Source organism: Notamacropus eugenii, chromosome 1, assembly GCF_028372415.1.
Source record: "Notamacropus eugenii isolate mMacEug1 chromosome 1, mMacEug1.pri_v2, whole genome shotgun sequence".
NCBI classification, from domain to species: domain Eukaryota; kingdom Metazoa; phylum Chordata; class Mammalia; order Diprotodontia; family Macropodidae; genus Notamacropus; species Notamacropus eugenii.
Genome location: NC_092872.1, coordinates 591,184,350 through 591,202,046, shown reverse-complemented (window position 1 = coordinate 591,202,046; position 17,697 = coordinate 591,184,350). Strand labels below are relative to the sequence as shown.

The 17,697-nt window shown below is 36.9% G+C and overlaps 1 long non-coding RNA gene across 1 annotated transcript in view; it reads left to right on the top strand.

Moving 5' to 3' along the window:
* Positions 1-14,770, top strand: part of LOC140520532 (uncharacterized) — a 94,989-nt gene extending 80,219 nt beyond the window's left edge. Inside the window, exon 3 of the long non-coding RNA XR_011972565.1 lies at positions 14,591-14,770. This is a non-coding gene — a long non-coding RNA (uncharacterized lncRNA). The remainder of the gene's footprint in view (positions 1-14,590) is intronic.
* The last annotated feature ends 2,927 nt before the right edge of the window (positions 14,771-17,697 follow it).

Genomic DNA, 17,697 nt, shown 5'->3' with positions numbered 1-17,697 from the left:
AGAAACCAAGAAATCACAAAACTAATCAATCAAGTCTCATGTTTGTTTTTTTAAAATTATTTAAGAACTTTGGTTTCCCCCCATTTACTTTAAATTATTTTGTTAAGGTTCCCAACATCTCTGGTGGGTTTTATGGTAGTTTCCTTTCATTTCTGGGGTTTAATTGTTATGACAATATTATTCCTTTCTGCTCCTTGCATTCTTTTACCCCAAAGTATTTATTGATTATATGAGATCCTGAAAGAGATTTACACATTTCTTCGCTCTCCTGGCTTTTTTGCCAGGTTTCTCTTGTGAAACTCTCTCTCCTTTCTCCTTTGTCTTGTTGTTTCTTTAATTTCATTTCTTATATTATGTTTGCAGCATTTCTCACTATTTTGAGGTGATAAAGAGGAGCTGACTTAGTCTGACTACTCATCATCCAGTCACCTTGCCAGAAGTTTTTACCTAATGACCTATGTCAGCTTTTTGGGAACATAAAAATCAAACTGCCTATGAAGAGGGTTGAGTTTATAGCAAAATAATTGTCAATGGATGCTTAATAGTACTATAGTTATTAAATTTTGTTAACCACTTGGTTGGATAGGCCACTTGAAAAGTCTGCAAGTCACAATGATTTATAGTTGCTAACATACAGCAGAAATTCCCTGGCTCATCAAAGAAGTACCTTTGAGGATTATTCTATAGACCGCCTGCGGTCCTCTTAATCCACTCTCCTGCAACTTTATCCGCAAAAGGTCAGTGTTTATCTTCCTTCTGCTCAGCAGGTGCTGAACTTGGTTCCCTGATCCTTGTTAATATTTGCTGTGCTAGAAAAACACATACAAGCAAATCCTATACTGAATAGCAATTAAAATACTGTACTAGAGCCTGTAAATTGTATTTATGTGAAACCATGTCTTACCAAAACCCTTACTTTATGCTATTTCCTGGGATCTGTAGCAAGTGGGCTCACTCCTATCCCATAGATTAGTAGCAACCAACCTTTCATGATCACATATTCCTAAAGTAAAAAAAAAAATACTTCTCTATATATTTATTTGTAGATGTACATATACTACTGTACTAATATATTAGTATGTTATAAAATTTAAAGAATTAAAAATAATGATAAAGATGACATAAGGAGTACTTTAAATATTTTATCTATTGACAATATAAAATGAATAACAAAAGGACATATATTGCAAAAATATAAAAGGAGCTCTTTATGTAATAATGGTAAGGAACTAGAAACTAAGTAGGTGCCTTTCAAAAAGGATATGGTTAAATAAATCATGACATTATGGTATAATGGAATATTATTGTCCCATAAGAAGTGATAAAAGAGATGGATTTACAGAAACCTGGGAAGCCTTTTATGAACTAATGCAGAGTAAAGTGAACATGCCAGGAAAAATTGCTATAGTCGTAATTATTACCATAATTATCAACTTTCCCTGGGATGTCAGGGTAGGGGTAAAGACTCTGTAAGTGTGAGAATGGGAAACTTAGTCCTCTAAGGAGAGAGCAGTCTTTCCTAGTGATGAACCGGGGCAAACCAAAATATCTGGTTATAGATATATAGACCAAGGACTAGTGCAGGTCACCAGCAGCTGTGGCCTTGGACAAGCGGTACCTCTCTGTTCCATGCTATAATTTAATGAGAAAACTGAGGTTCAGTTCAGCCCCAGCCCAATTTAATAAAGGAGAAAAAGAAAGATTAAGGACATAGTCCATGGTGGCAAAACTGAGACAGTACGATTGCCTGAAAAAAGGTCTCCTGTCTCTTAATGCTGCTTTCACTTGATTACCTTTTACTATTTGAAGCTGCTTAGAATAGTTGGACTTCTAGCAGACTCATCCTATCCATAAGCCTGTCTAAAACTTAATTGCTCAGATTTCCTTTTGCTGATTTATAGGGCTGGCCTTTAAGATCTTAGCTGGGGGTGCATAACAGATGGCTGTGACCTAATTATTGTTATTGTTGTGCAGTCATTTGAGTCATATCTGACTCCTTGTGACCTCATTTGAGTTTTCTTGGCAAAGAAATGGGAGTAATTTGCCTTTTCTGTCTCTGGATCATTTTACAGATGGGGAAACTGAGGCAAACAAGGTTAAGTCTTACCCAGGGTTACCTAGCTAATAAGTGTCTAAGTCCAGATTTGAACTCAGATTTTCCAGGCCTGGCATTCTATCCAGTGCACCCCCTAGCTGCCCAACTATTCTTGAGCTTTTGATAAAAGAATGTTTTATTTAACTCCCAGCATACAGCTCTTAAGTGGATTTTGACATAGGGATCTATCATTTTGAAATGATACCACTTGAATATGCCTTTTAGCTAATCTTTTTTTTAAGAAAATATTGCATTGCCTTATTTAGTCATGGCTTGTATTCCACCAAATCTTATGTATGAGAACATATTTAGCACTCTGAACTAAAATTGCTAATTCACTTTAGTAGCTAGTATTTATATAGCACTTTGAAGTCTGCAACATCCTTTACAAATGTCTCATTTGATCCTCACAACAACCCTGGGAGGGAGGTGCTGTTATTATCCCTATTTTACAGATGAGTAAATTGAGGCAGACAGATGTTAAGTGATTTGTCCAGGGTCACACAGCTAGTAAGTATCAGGATTAAACCTCAGGAGTCTTCCTGACTCCAAGTTCAGACCTCTATCTAACTGTGCCACCTTGCTGCTTATTTTGTTTATCGTCCATACTCTTCACATTTGTACAGGGTGATTTCTGAATTCGTAGCTATTGTTACTGCTTCTCTTTCTGTTACTTTTTTGTGTGAATTACTAGACATTTCCGTCACTGTTTTTCTTCCTGTGCTTTACCTTATTTGACTTAATCTTTCACATGTAACAAGTTATATGTTCCAAGAGATGACAGATTTCTTTTCCATCAAGAGCGTATGTCCTGCAAGTGCAGTCTCAATTATCCAGCACCCCACCCCTTTTCTATTAAAACCGGTTAGGTATCTGTCAATTGTTATTTCTTATCCATCAACCCCATTCTCTACTCCATCCTTCCCGAATCACTTGCTGATTCAGTCACTGAAACCTCAAGGTCATATTAAGGAAACTAATTTGAGTAAGCTGCACATACAATAATATTGAGAATTTACACCAGCAGTAAGCTTCCCCATCACCTGTGATCTAGGGAAATTACCACATTTTATTAAATACACCAAAAATGACAAGGTTCATCCAATCCTTCCCAGCCCTACAGCCTGACCCTGCCACAAAGTCAGTCCAGAGGGAGAATGTTGTTAGAGTAATTTGCCTTTCATTGTAACAATAAATTTTCAGGATTAGGAATTCAAAGCTGCTGACCAGGAATTTTGACTTGATCTATTCTCATGTAGAGGTATAGTCTGTCCATGGTCAAGGAGTCTTCAAAAAGGGAATAGAGAAATATGGAATCTATTTGACTAAGAGGGGAAAAAAAGAGGAGTAGACTTAAATAATCAGATCAAAGAAGAAAAGAAAAAGGAAATAAGCAAAACTCCAAAGAGAAAGCATCAGTAGGAACGATGAAACTTCCCAGGAAATCAGCATTACAACTACATCAATGCCCACCTCTGACAGGAGAGGAATACAAATCTTAAAGTCCCCTACATCCTTGTATCCTAAAGGATACTACCTTTATGGGGTGTGCTAGTAAATATTTAACTACTGACTCTGCAAGGGAAAACTAAGCATAATACCTTTTTTAAAGTTTAACCAGTATTATTCACATTTGCTCTACCACTTTATGAAGTCTAGATAATCAACAAAACAATAATTCAAGCCCTGTTTTGTAGCATTTGCCAATTTCCAAGCTATAAAAAAAAACACTGAAAACTTAAGGATCAACTCAGACAAACCAGTATGAGCTGGCTCAAGCACATCCCTGTTGAAACCATGTTACTTTCAAGTACTTTTATTTCTCCTTCCATGTTACTTCTACATACCATATTTCTCTCCTCTAGAGTCTCTTCTCATAGTGATTAACATGAGCACTTTGCACTTAACCCTGTGAGATGTCACTTTTAGAAGTCACTTTTTCCAATAAATATACTTTTTGCTGCCCGTTCTTCTAGAAGGTATAGTAGCATAAGAGCAGACCTGCCATCAAAAGTCTTCTGGGGACACAGAGTCCTTATATAGGAAGTTTTCTTCTCTCCATTTTAAATTCAAAGCCATTCTACAAATCAAAACAAAAACAAAAACAGACCTATAAACAAACAGAACTTTGAAGGAAGGAACATGAAGCTATTTTACTTGGAGATAGTTGCTATATTGTTTGTGTTCATCCTTCGTTTTCAAAGAGGACCATGACATCAGAGAAATGATGACATGACTTGCACTTGATTTTGTTTTGAGTGAGGGAGGGCTGTGTAAGGTCACCAGACTCCTATATAAGGTTTATTTCAAAGAGTATCTTTTCTGGTGGGAAGGGAGGAAATTATGAGGGCATATAGAAAGAGGGAAAGATAGACTTGTATAAAAAGTTTTAACTTTATACAAAAGGCACTAAAAACTATATCATATATTACAAACTCTGAGTCCCAGTTACCCAGACTTGAGAAAAATCTAGGCAATTGGACTTTGCTACCCTAATACAAGGTATCATCTATTCATTGGTAGAAATCTAAATGAATTGCAGCTACAATGCCTTCTATGAATAAATAAATCTCTTTGTGCTTTGCAAACTCAATAAAAAACAATAAATTTGCTGTAGGTGCATTATACTGCTCACATGGGCTCCTGGTGGTCCTGTTTGATACTTATGTTAGTAATTTGCAATATAAATCTGTTCCCAATAGCCAAAATAGAGTGTAATAGAGCTCATTCTAAAAAAAAAAAAAATGCAAACAAAACCAAAAAAAAATACCTCTCTATAAAAACATTTCAGCATTTCCCTAACAAGCTAGATGTGGTTCATTTATTTGTGTTTGTTCTTAGATTATAAACTACTCATTGAGAGGCTGTGTGACAGTGGGGGTGTGGGGGGGAGGTGGTAAGGCTGTGTGTGGGGCAGGTAAAAGAGGACTAAAATGAAAATGGGAGTTTTACCAGCTGGAAGTCAGCCAGAAACAAGGTAGCAGATCTCTGAAAGGATGATACAAGTCAAAAACCAGTCAATAGTCTCAATTTACGAATAATTTGTTTACATACAGCTCTTTAGTAAAAATGATGCGCCTCAATAGCCTTGAATGAAACTGCACTTGGCCTTGGAGATGTGGAAACGTTATTGAGGACTGTCTGTTGTGATGAAGAACACTTAAGACATTACTATTCTACTCACAGATGCTGAGCAATATTGCTATTCTGCAAGTGTGCCAAAAGCAACCTTTTTATTATTCAGGAGACACTTTCTCATTTGAAGAAGTTGAGGAAATCAATATGCTGTAGTGACTGATATATTCCATGGCTCAAGGTGCAATAGAGAATGAGTTTCCTTCCCAAATCCAAAGATAAAAATCCAAATCCCTGGCTATGCTTGCAAGAGTGAATGCAGAGAAACCCATATAGCTGCAAGCTATCTTTTCCTCAGGGAGTCGAAAGATGAAGGCCACTTCCAGGAATTGGAAGAAAATCAAAAAGCTTGAATATGGGCATTGGAACTTTGGGAGAGTTATCCAAAATAAGCAGAACTTCTTAAGATTTGCCTGTCACTTGATACAGGTTGCTTTTTTTTTTTATCAGTGCTGCCTTTCAATCAGAGTATCACAATTCAGAAATACATTTTATTCATGACTTTGAAATAACCTCCAAACAAGATCTGTAAACATAAAAGAAAAGCGTATAGTAATACACATACACCCCTAGAGAAATATATCTGCCTGATTTTCTATGCAGGTATAAGGAATATCACATCATGGAGTATTACTTTGACTTTTGCTTTTTTGTCTGTCCGTGGTCAAGGAGTCTTCAAAAATGGAGAAGAGAAATAAGAAATGTATTTGACTGAGAGGGGAAAAAAAGGAATAGACTTAAATAATCAGATGAAAGAAGGAAAGAAAAAGGAAATAAGCAAAACTCCAAGAGAAAGCATCAGTAGGAACAATGAAGCTTCCCAGTAGCTCAGCAGTACAACTACCTCAATGCCCACCTCCAACAGAAAAGGAATAGAAATCTTAAAGTCCCCTAAACCCTTGGAAGGATACTACCTGTACGGAATATGCTAGTAAATATTTAACAATTGACTCTGCAAGGGAAAACTGTAAGCATAATACCTTTTTAAAAGTTTAACCAGCATTATTAACATTTGCTCCACCACTTTATTAAGTCTAGACAATCAACAAAACAATAATTCAAAATCAACCAACTAGTTACTGAGTTACTGTTATATGTGTGTTCCTCCTTTGTTGCCGAAGAAGACCGTGCCATCAGAGAAATGATGACATGACTTGCACTTGACTTTGTTTTGAGTGAGAGGGTGTTGTGCAGGTCACCAACCTCATTTCTCCTCCAGAGTCATCTGAATCCGGTGACCAGATATTCATCAGGATGACTGGAGATGACCCAGGATGAGGCAATTGGGGTTAAGTGACTTGCCCAAGGTCACACAGTTAGTGAGTGTCAAGTGTCTGAGGTGAGATTCGAACTCCTGACTCCTGCACTGGTGCTCTATCCACTGTATCACCTAGCTGCCCCCATTATATGAAAATACCACTATGATAACAGGCATCCATCTTGCCACCTCCCTGATTTAACATTCAACCCAGCTCAAATGTATTTGTTGAACACCAACTAGGTACCCAACCCAACACTGTACTAGAACCAGAATGGGTACAAAATAAGTGTAAGACATGATCTCTGACTTCAAGAAACTTCTGCAAGGCAGTGGCCAGGGTGAGGGTAGGGGGGAGAAAAACACAAAACTTTTAGCAAACTACGTAGCTTTTGATAAATCTCAAAAAGGAGCATCCCAAAAAATAAGTGACATAAGAGAAAGCTGGAAGGAGGGAAAATGATTATGAGTGAGAATGGGAAAGCTTTCAACAGGGAGTGAAACTTGAACTGGACCCAGGGATTGTCATACAGATGAAAATATGCTTGATGTTATCATAAGATTTAAGGCTGAAAGACATTGATCAATTAACATTTGTTAAGTAACTACCATGTGCCTGGCACTGTCCTTGGTATTGAGGATTCAAAAGGAAAAATGAAACACTCCTTGTCCTTGAGGTTTTCTTATTATATAGGGGAGACATCTTATACGTATATGGTTGATTGTTGGCCTTCATGCTCAGACAGGACCAAAATGATGTCCCTATGTTGGGGCCAAGGTACAGCGTGCCTCACTGTGGTTGATCAGCCAATATGAGCTCAGAAGGTTGGGCACATATAGTGCATCTGAACTTTTGAACTGGAGGTGTCTCTGAATTTGTGCATCTCAAATTTCTTTTGAGCTACTGCAATTCTACTTTGCTCATACAGCACAAGGCCTTTTTTGATGCAGGCACACAATGCTGAATAGTTCTGTGCCAGTGTCTCCTGTGTCTCACAATCAGTTCCGAAGTTCTTCAGAGAATGCACACACACACACACACAATTTTGCCAGGAGGAAAGAACTTACATCTAGGAAGGAAGTGGGGCAGAAATCAGGAAGGTGGTATTAGACTTCAGTTTTGAAGGAACCTAAGAATTCTAAAAGGGGAGGAAGAAATGCATTCTAGTCATGGAGGACATCCAGTGAAAAGGAATGAAAAGAGGAGATATAAATAATGGTAATCAGTATGGTTTTATTGAACTTTTGAGTATGTGAAGGAGAATAAATGATAAGGCTGGAAATGTGGAAAGGTAGGTTAAGGCCAAGTTGGAAAGGTTTTTAAATATTAAACCAAGGAGTTTATACTGAATCCTGGAGGTAATAGAGTCACTGGAGATATTGATCAAGGGGAGTGGCAGAAAACTTTGTACTTTGGTAAAATCATTCTGGTAGGCATGTAGAGATGGATTGAGGAGAGGAGAGATGAGGCAGAAAACACTATTAGGAAGTTATTACAGATGTCAAGTAGAAATGTGATGAGAGCCTGAACTAGGGTATTATCTCTTTGAGTAGGATTAATTAGATGGAGGCAAGATGTGCTGTGAAGGTAGAAAAGAAAAGATATGGAAATTGCTTGAGTATGTGAGATACAGGAGACTGGAGAGTCAAGGATGATACCCAGGCTATGAACCTAGGTAATTGGAACGATCAGTCAAAGGGTTATGGAGCTGAAAGAGATCATAAAGATCTTCAAGTCTGACCTCATATTACAAATGAGGAAACTGAGGCCCAGAGAGGTTAAGTAACTTGCCTAGGGTCACATAGCTAGTAGGAGAAATAGAAATAGAGAAAGTTCAGAATAAAGAAGGAGTTTGAGAGGGTAAGATAATGAATTGAGTTTGACATGTCTATGATATATCCAGTTAGCAGGACTAGAGCTTAGGACAGAGACTAGAGCTGGCTATATAGATCTGTACAGAGATGAAAATCAAGGTCATGGAAGTTTATGATATCACGAAGTTTGAATACATAGAAAAAAGAGGGCCCAAGACAGAGCCTTGGGATATATCCAGTTAGAGGGAAGGGATATGAATGATGATCCAGCAGAAAAAAAGACTGATAAGTACTTGTCAAGCAGGCAGAAAGAGAACCTAGAAATTTCAGTGTCACAAAAACCCGTAGAAAAAACAGTATCTCCTCTCCTTGTTTCTTCAGTCTTGCCAACCTTTGCTCCCGCAACCTCTCACCTTGGAGATATTTTCATCCCTAAAACACCTTACTCAAATGAGTGAGTTCTAGACTGGAAACACCATTTCATGGGGTGTTTGGAGATAGCCAAGGCTATCCATAATCTCTTCTCTCCCAGATCTGCTCCTGACTCTTTAGACTTTTTTACCTTGACCCTGCATGGATGCCACATCTTCCTCCAATTTCTCCCTCCCTGATCCCACTACTAGCTATCTTTTATGTGTTGTCTTTCCCCATTAGAATGTAAATTCCTTGAGGGTAGCAATTGTCCTTTCTTGAAGTTGTATTTCTAGTGCTTAATATACATAGTAAGCTCTTAATAAATGGTCTGTCTATCTATCCAAGAGGAGATGATGGTCAATAGTGTCAAATGCTGCATATAAATCAAGAAGGATGAAAATTAAGAAAAGGCCATAGGAAATAAGGGAAATAGCTGATTCCTCTTCTTCATCTCTACTTTAGTGATTCCTACCTGTTCCCCTCCTCTTACATTTCCATCTTCATAAAGCCTGTCTTGAAGATGAAGGCCCATCTTTATGGTGGACCCTATTTATTTCTCTCTACCTTGAACAGTGAATTAAGGTCAGATTTAATATAGGGTCATTGACTTGGTCACTTTGGAAAAAGTAGTTTGATGTGAATGATGAGGTCAGAAACCAGACTATAAATGGTTAAAAAGGAAATGAGAAGAGAGGAAATGAAAGCATTGAGTGTAGACAACTGTTTTTTTTTTCCCTAAGAGCTGAATATAGAAGGGAGAGAAAAATGTAGCATGATAGCTTAAGGGGATGGTTGGGTACAGTCAGAGTTTTTAAAGGATAAGAGAGACCTGGACATGTTTATTGGAAACAAAGAAAGAATGAGAATAGAGAGAGATTTAAGAATAAAGAGAGATGGAATGATTAGGGGGGCAATCTGCTAGAAAAAAATAAGAGGGCATGGGATCAAAGTATTGGAATTGTCAAGAAAGGCCTTCACTTCAAAGAATGACCAAAAGGATGAGAGAATTAGTTTTGATTTCAAGAGGTTTTGAGATATAAAGGACAAAAGAAGAGGTAGACTAAGTTGAATGACCCTATTTTCTCAGTAAAGAATGAGGTAAGATCCTCAGGGGCAGGGGATGGGGGTGGGGAAGTAGATATATTGTGGAAAGCTTGAGGAGAGAAGTGATAGCTTAGAACAGAAAGTTTGGGATTTTACAGATCATCAATGTCCTCATTTTAAAGAGGAGAAAAAAATGATGCCCATCATAATGAAATGAGTTCCCCGAGATTATGCAATGCTCTCTCTACTATATCATACCAACCTCTGCATACCCTCACCAACCTAGTTGACAGGGAAAACATATAACTGTATTAATACTTCTGGGATATAACAGGACCAAAGATGTGGCACAAGAGGCCCAGAAATAAGCAAGTGGCACAATGTAAATTGTTCATAAGGATTTCATCATTTTAAGGATGTTTTCTGTGTCTAGATAAGTAAGGCAATAATGACCTATATTAAATCTGACCTTAATCCACTATTCAAGGTAGAGAGAAATAAGGGAAATAGCTGATTCCTCTTCTTCATTTTTACTCATTGTTCCTACCTGTTCCTCTCCTCTTATACTTCCATCTTCATCCTCTGTAGATAAAACTGCAGGAAAAGTAAATATGAGACTTTCCATTATTATAGGAATTTTTTTATTTCTTCTTATTAATTGTTATTGTTTAGGGTTTGGGGGCATTCCTTATGCAATTTTTGATAACAAAGAGCCTGTCTTCTGCTAATATTCACCTCATTGGCCTAAAACCTGACTTATAGGATAATACTGTTAAGGGAAGACTTTGACATTCCTGAAATAAGAAACTGAATGAGAGAGATAAGGGAATATTGCATCTTTAAAACCTTCCAAAAATATCTTATCTGTTGAAAAATTTTCTTGCCACTAAGTTTTCATGATATGTAAATCCCTTTCTATCAATTAGTTCACTGTGACTTCTTTAAAATTTAGGTTTGTAGTTTTATAACTGCAGGATTTTGCAAACTCAGTACTTGATTTAATTTGCCTAGAGAGTCTGTTTCCTTAAGTTTGTTTCCTTAGGGGATATGTGAGATTATGACTCTGTTTAACTAAGTTTGTTCAATTTATATAACATCGAAGGAAGCATGGATCTCTGAATCTATCTTTTCTACAACTTTTATGACCTAAGAGGAATGTATGAGATTACAATATGTAAAAGAATTCTTTGTCTGTCACCTTGATGTAATTTTATCTATAAGAGGCCTTATTAGAATCCTAATCTTGTGTGGGTTTATTATTTTTCTCTGAGACTTAAACCTGGGCTTAAGCAAAATAAAACTTAGATTTTTAACCTCTACGATTTCTGCATTGTGGTAGATCAATTTCAGCAGCAGTTTTCTATCACATTAACTCAGAAAGGATGCATTTCTTCCATAACACTAGAAAGACATCTCACTCACTATAAAGTTGTGAGGTGATAATCAAGTCCATGAGGAAAGGCCTGGCAGGTAAAGCAGTGGATAGAGCACTGGGCCTTGAGTCAGAAAGACCTGAGTTCAAATACAGTCTGAGACATTACTAGCTGTAGGATTCTGGTCAAGTCACTTAACTTCTGTTTGCCTCAGTTTCCTCATCTGTAAAAATGGAAGTAATAACAGTAACAACCTCAAAGGGTTGTTGTAAGGCTCATATGAGATAAGATTTGGAGTGTTCTTATCACAGTGCCCAGCACACAGTAGGTACCACATAAATGCTTACATACCCCCCACATACATATATCCATATACCTCCATCTTGGCCTTAAATATCAATGACGCTATAAGCTCATAAGCATTTTCTTCCTCTAATACACCCTCTTAACAGAGAGGAAAAAATAATGAATAGTTCATTTACCTTAGGCCAGTCTTGGAAATGGAAAATCATTTTTTCATGTGGTATGATTTCCATGTTATTGATAGAGTGTTTGGGGGTAACCATAGTTATGCAACTATGACTTCAGCCAGTGCATGAATATATCTGAGGCATTCTGGCCCAACAAGCAAAGCAGGAACCAGTAAGACAAAACACAATGCTCTTAGTTTTGACAGACTCTCAGAGTAAATCACAAAGGAAAAGAAGTAGCAGAATCATTCTCTGTCCTGCTCACACCCTCACAAGTGGGACAGGGCACATTTCCGAGATGACTCAAACACCTCTCCTTACACTGTGGCACTGCAGTGGAACATCCGTCCCCCAGTAATAAGCAATGCTTTTCTCCAGCTCTACTCTACCTACTGAGTGACTGATCCTTTCTGCCTCCAAAACCGCAATTTGTTGCTTTTTTTTTTCTTGCTGAGGTGCTACTGCTTTGGCTTGCTGGAGCTGTCATCTGCTGTTGTGGCTTCTTCTCAAATGGAATGTTACCCTTATTTTACAAATCTTCCCCAGCCTCCATTCTTGGGAGATGAACACTATTTCTTGACCTGTCTTGTTCTTTAGGCCCAGCTAAACTCAAAAGAGCCTTTCCGTCTTCTTTCCACACTCTCTTCACCTCACTTTTTAATAAGAAGTGCCCCAAACCCTCCTGATAATTGGGTTCATGTCAGTGAATTTCCATTAACTCTCATTGTACCCTGGCAGATAGCTATTGGCAGGGCTATGAAAATGACCTTGAAACTTCAATAAAGCAAACACTCAAGAAAACACTAGGAGGGGGTAAGGCTGAGATGAGAACCTGTGCTCTGTACTCCTGCCACTAAAGCAATGTGTGGGACCCATTTACATTCTTTTTTTTTGCATGGGAACCTGAAAACTAAGGAGGCCCTTCCTCATTTGCATTTATAGAAATGATAAATAAGTAAGTTGATACTTAAAGAATAAATAAAAAATGAGCTTTAGAACGGGCTCAGTGAAGTGTGGTCAGAAGTTGAGCACCAATCTCTCCACTTGTAAAAGGAAAGGAAATAATGACAATCACTAGTTAATTAACTGATACAAGAATTGTCAGAAATAGTGACGAGAAGAATTGCTTTGTGACTATGGGATAGAAAGAATTATATGGATACAAATTATGCATCTTCTGCTGCCTAATCCCAAAGCCTAAATTCTGTTTTAAAATGCTAGGCAGCAATTTTGCTCTTGAAGCATATTTTATATTATGCTAAACAGAAGCCAGTTGGAAGGCTCCAGGGAGAAACTGCAGAAATTGTATCTTTGTATGCAAATTTCCTTAAGTATCTCCATGGATAAGTTTGTAATACCATAGTACCACAGATGCCTATTATTTAATATTAGTGAGCCCAATTCTCCACCTTCACCTACAAACCCATCCCCAAATATACATTCCTATAGAGGACAGAGATAGTTTGCATAAATGTATTCTAGCACATACAAGGCATGATTATCAAGGGGGTTGAGATAATTTCCCTTCAAATACACTTTGCTGTCTCCAGCTATAGCCACTCTGTCTGTACGGTGGCAGGGCATTGTAGCCCTAGTTACAAGAAGTGTAGGACAGGAGACTCAGACTTTGGCAACCATACCCTAGTGCTCCCTAGTGACATAAATGCACCTTCCAATGGTACATTTCTAAACCTAAAGAATCTGCATGTAGGAATAGCTTTTGTTGACCTCTAGGCAGAGAACTAGAGGTCTAGGCTATTAGAGAGCCTGGATATTACCAGTCACCCCCCCAAGAATACAATGTAGGGGAGGATCCTGGAAAATTAATGTCTTGTAGTTACGTTTGGCTGTTATCTTCCTCAACCCCAATCCTCTCTTCTAAATTCTTCTGATCCTTTTTTTCATAAAGTCTCTCAAATCCATGCTTTCCTTTCTATTTGAATTGCCACCATCCTGGCTAAGGCCCTCATCATCTCATGCCTGGATTATTACAATAGTCTCTCAATTGGATCTCTCAGGTTCAATTCCCTGTCAACCCATTCTATGTTTTGTTGCCAGATTAATCTTCTAAAACACCAATTTCACCATATTCCTGTGCTCAAAACCCTTCAGTGTCTCTTCATGGCCTCTGGGATGTGACAGTTGATATAACAGCTTTGTTCTTTCTACTGATAAAAAGGAAACAGCCTCAGAAATGATCTGAGAGTCAATTTTCATCACAGGCAATTGATCTACTAATAGATTGACTGACCCCAAGCTATCTCCTCAGATATGCACACACTAGTATGGTCCTACATATAATCTGCATTTAATAGAAAATAGACTGCATCTATAATGACAACAGGATAATGAAAATAGGAATAGGAAACAATATCATTGATATTGTAACTAACCTCTAGAACCTCAAGAAGAGCTCTCAAATCAAACATTCAAATGAATCTATGATCTCAACCATTTGGATATTTATTCCCTCTGACATTGAGATCATAAGCTATTCATGCCTACCTATGAAGCCTTGCCATTGTCATAAAGGGCACTTGCTAAAGGGACATGGCCAACCATCAAATTCTTTCTTCTGATTTTGTTTATAATAAGAATCCCAAAATTGGAATAATTTAGTTCTTCCATTCACATGACTCATTTATCACATATAGCATATCAATAGCCAAGTTAGAGACGGTGTAAAAACCATGTGATCATTATCATTCTCTGTCCCATTTTCACCATTCTGGCAGCATTGATACAGAAGTGGAAAGGGGGTGTACAAGCTGAGAGACACTGTGTATTTTTCTTTGTATTCCATGGGTTATTACCGTGGCTGATTTCATCACCAAGGAGCCAGCCTAGTGTTGACATGTCTCTCCATATTTACCTATGCTAGTCCTTAGAAAACAGATTCAGTTTAATGTTGAGACTGTATCTGAACATTTTCAAGGTAAAACAAATCAGTTATAACCATTTTAATATATACTTATCTATCATATAGGTAGAGGACCGCCCTCAACAAAAGCATCTTCATCTGTCGTGTGGAATCGTGGTCCATAAGAACAGTTACCTGCTTTTGGAAATCCCCTGCAAGGACAAAATCTTCTAGTATATGTATCACAGTAAATGGTTTTATAAACAAGGCTTTACCCAAAATATAGAAGATTGATTTCTTATCAAAGCTGCTTTTATTATTAACTTCTTATCCAATTTACTCTGATGTATTGGCTCTTGTTCCATGAATTAAATGCAGACTGCACCACTTTGAAAATGTCACAGCCATGCCTGTTGCCTTCATAAAAGATATTATATATCATTTAGATGCAAACTAGAAAGAATTATTTAGTAGCAAAGCAGTAGGAATTTGGAAGGATCACCTACTATAGACTATAATCTATAGTAAGTACTCAATATTAAACACTGTTTTCTAAGCTACACCTAAATGATGTATAATGTCTTTTATGAAGTTAATAGGCATAGTTGTGACATGCTCAACAGAGTTACTCTTCTATGCATGATAAATTTTCTTGAAACTGGGTTAAATGATCCAGTGTTTTCCAGAATAGTAAGGTAGAACAAAGGACAGATTGTAATGATAAAGTCAGGTGAATTTTATGGCACAAAGTGGTGCCAACCTTCACGTGAACCCAGCTATTTCTAAAATAGGAAGCACTTGCAGTGGTGTGGTTTCATATATTACAGCATCTTGTCTATTTTGTCAAGTACAGGAGAGACATTCAGGAGTATGTTGGAGCCAGCTCATCCTGACTTTCAAGACCTGATTATTAAATTTTCAGTATGATCATTTACACATCAGAAATTGGCAAATACTATAAATCAGGGCTTGATTTGTTATTTCATTGATTTCTGGGCTGAAGAAAATAATAAAGAAAATGTTTGCAATATAGTTTAAACTTAAAAGTGTGCTGTGCTTGCACTTTCCCCCCAAAGAGCTAATTGTTAAATATTTACCCACACCTTCTTGACATTACATTGGAGAATAGCAGTTAAGGTTACTCTTTGCTTTTCTGAGTCAAATCTTTCTTTTTGTATTAGCCATCGAACAATAAGCATGGTAGGATTCTATATTATCTCCAATTTTCCAGTTAACTGTTTTGTTCCATAGATATGGTCTACTATAGAAAATCACTTACAGAGACTTCCCAATTTCCTTCTCCTTTTTTTCATAAAGGATATCCTTATTACATATGAAGATCATTCTAAAAAAATTATGAGATGAGAGAATAAACAGTAGTTAGTAGATATCTCCTTGATTGTCCTTTTCATAGTAATAATATTACTCAGTGATTTTTTCTAATTATTTAATACCTTACCCTTTTCCAGAAATCTTAAAAATTAATTCTCAATGTTTTTAAAAACTATGTTGCCTTTAGCATGAATTTCTTTGGCGTGTCCTTGTTCTATTCCAACTATTCTTCCTATCTTCTTTAATACAATTTCTACTTCCTTAAAAGTCTAATTAAAGTGTTAAAAACATACTTGTTCTATTATAATCAATGATGAAAAAATTTGTTATAAAAATGCTGAAGGATCTGTTTGTGTCCTCATTTTTAAATGCTTAGGAGATGATCTGAATTAGTTAGGTTTCATGCCAAGCTTTCTGCAGATTTTTTTTCCTCCATTGCAATCAATATTTTATAAAGCAGTAGTACTTGTAATCTTCTACTGTTCTCCTCCTTAATGTTTTACAAACAAGTTTATATTGTACATTGTACTGCTCTTGGCTAACCATACTTCCGTTTGAAAAGATGATTTTTTGTTACTGAAGTAGTTTCTGGAGAAGCCAAAAGCTTCCTTGTTGTGACTGGTTTACATCAGCTAAACTTTAGGTAAAGATACTATAATCTATGTCAATGTCTTCCTTTATCCAGTTTGCATTTTTCAGCTTCAGTAGATTATTTTAATAGTTTAGGTATGAGCTGTTGTAAGTATATTCAGTGTCTTCTCATCTTTATCCTTTCTTTTTAAAATTTTTATTCATTTCCCCCTTAAAACCTGATGCTCAGAAATAAATATTCCGTTTTAAATGTGAGTCAATACACCTGAGTTACCAAAAGATTAAATATGATCTTAACTGTGAGAGGTGAAGTCTTCTGAAAGAGTGAGATCACAGTCCTGTTGTCTTTTTCATTTGAGTTATCCCAGTTTAATAATTATATTATTTATGCCTTCATCCAAGACACTGATAAAAGAAAGTTAAGCCAAACCATACCCAGAGTGCTAAAAACCTTCTGCTAAATTATGCAGCCACTAGACAGTACAGCAGATAGAATGCTGGGCTTGGCCTCAGGAAGACCTGAGTTCATATTTGGCCTTGGACACTGAGTCTTGTGTGACTCTGGGTAAATACCCTTTTATTGCCTCAGTTTCATCAACTGTACAATGGGGATAATAACAGCACCTACTTTCACGGATTATTGTGAGGATCAAGCTAGATAATATTTATAAAGTAGCATGCTGCCTGGAACCCAGCAGATGCTATCTATATAAATGCTTATAACCCCACCCAACTCCCAAATGACAGTGAAAGACTAGAGAATACCCTTTGAGTCCAACTATTTAATCATTTTGAAATCCATTTAATTGTCTAAGCAGCGGCTCTCTCTTTTGTCTATAAGAATAGCCTGAGAGATTTTGTTAAATGGCTTGCTAAACTCTACATATAGCATTCCTCTGATCTAAAAGCCTATGTAATCACTCAGAAAAAGAAATAAGTTTAGCTTGGTCTTATCCGTTCTTGTTAAAGTCATGTTGCCCCTACTTCTTACCTGTCTAGATGCTCATTAACTCTTTATTTAGTTTCAAACTCAACAAACGCTAAAATAAAAATGAACATTTCTATATGTAGAGAAAGACAAAAGAAAAAGAGGACTGCATATGTATGCAGCTACTTTTAAAAGTATACATTTATATTACATATACATATCTGTGCATATCTACTGTTTTTAAAAAGTGGACAATAAATTCATCACATGGCTCTCAAAGCTGTTCCACCACTCTATGCTTACTTTTGTTGTCTTTGGTCTATTTTTTGAGATATTTTAATGACCTTCTTTTCTTTTCTTTTTTGTCATCATTATTACTAGT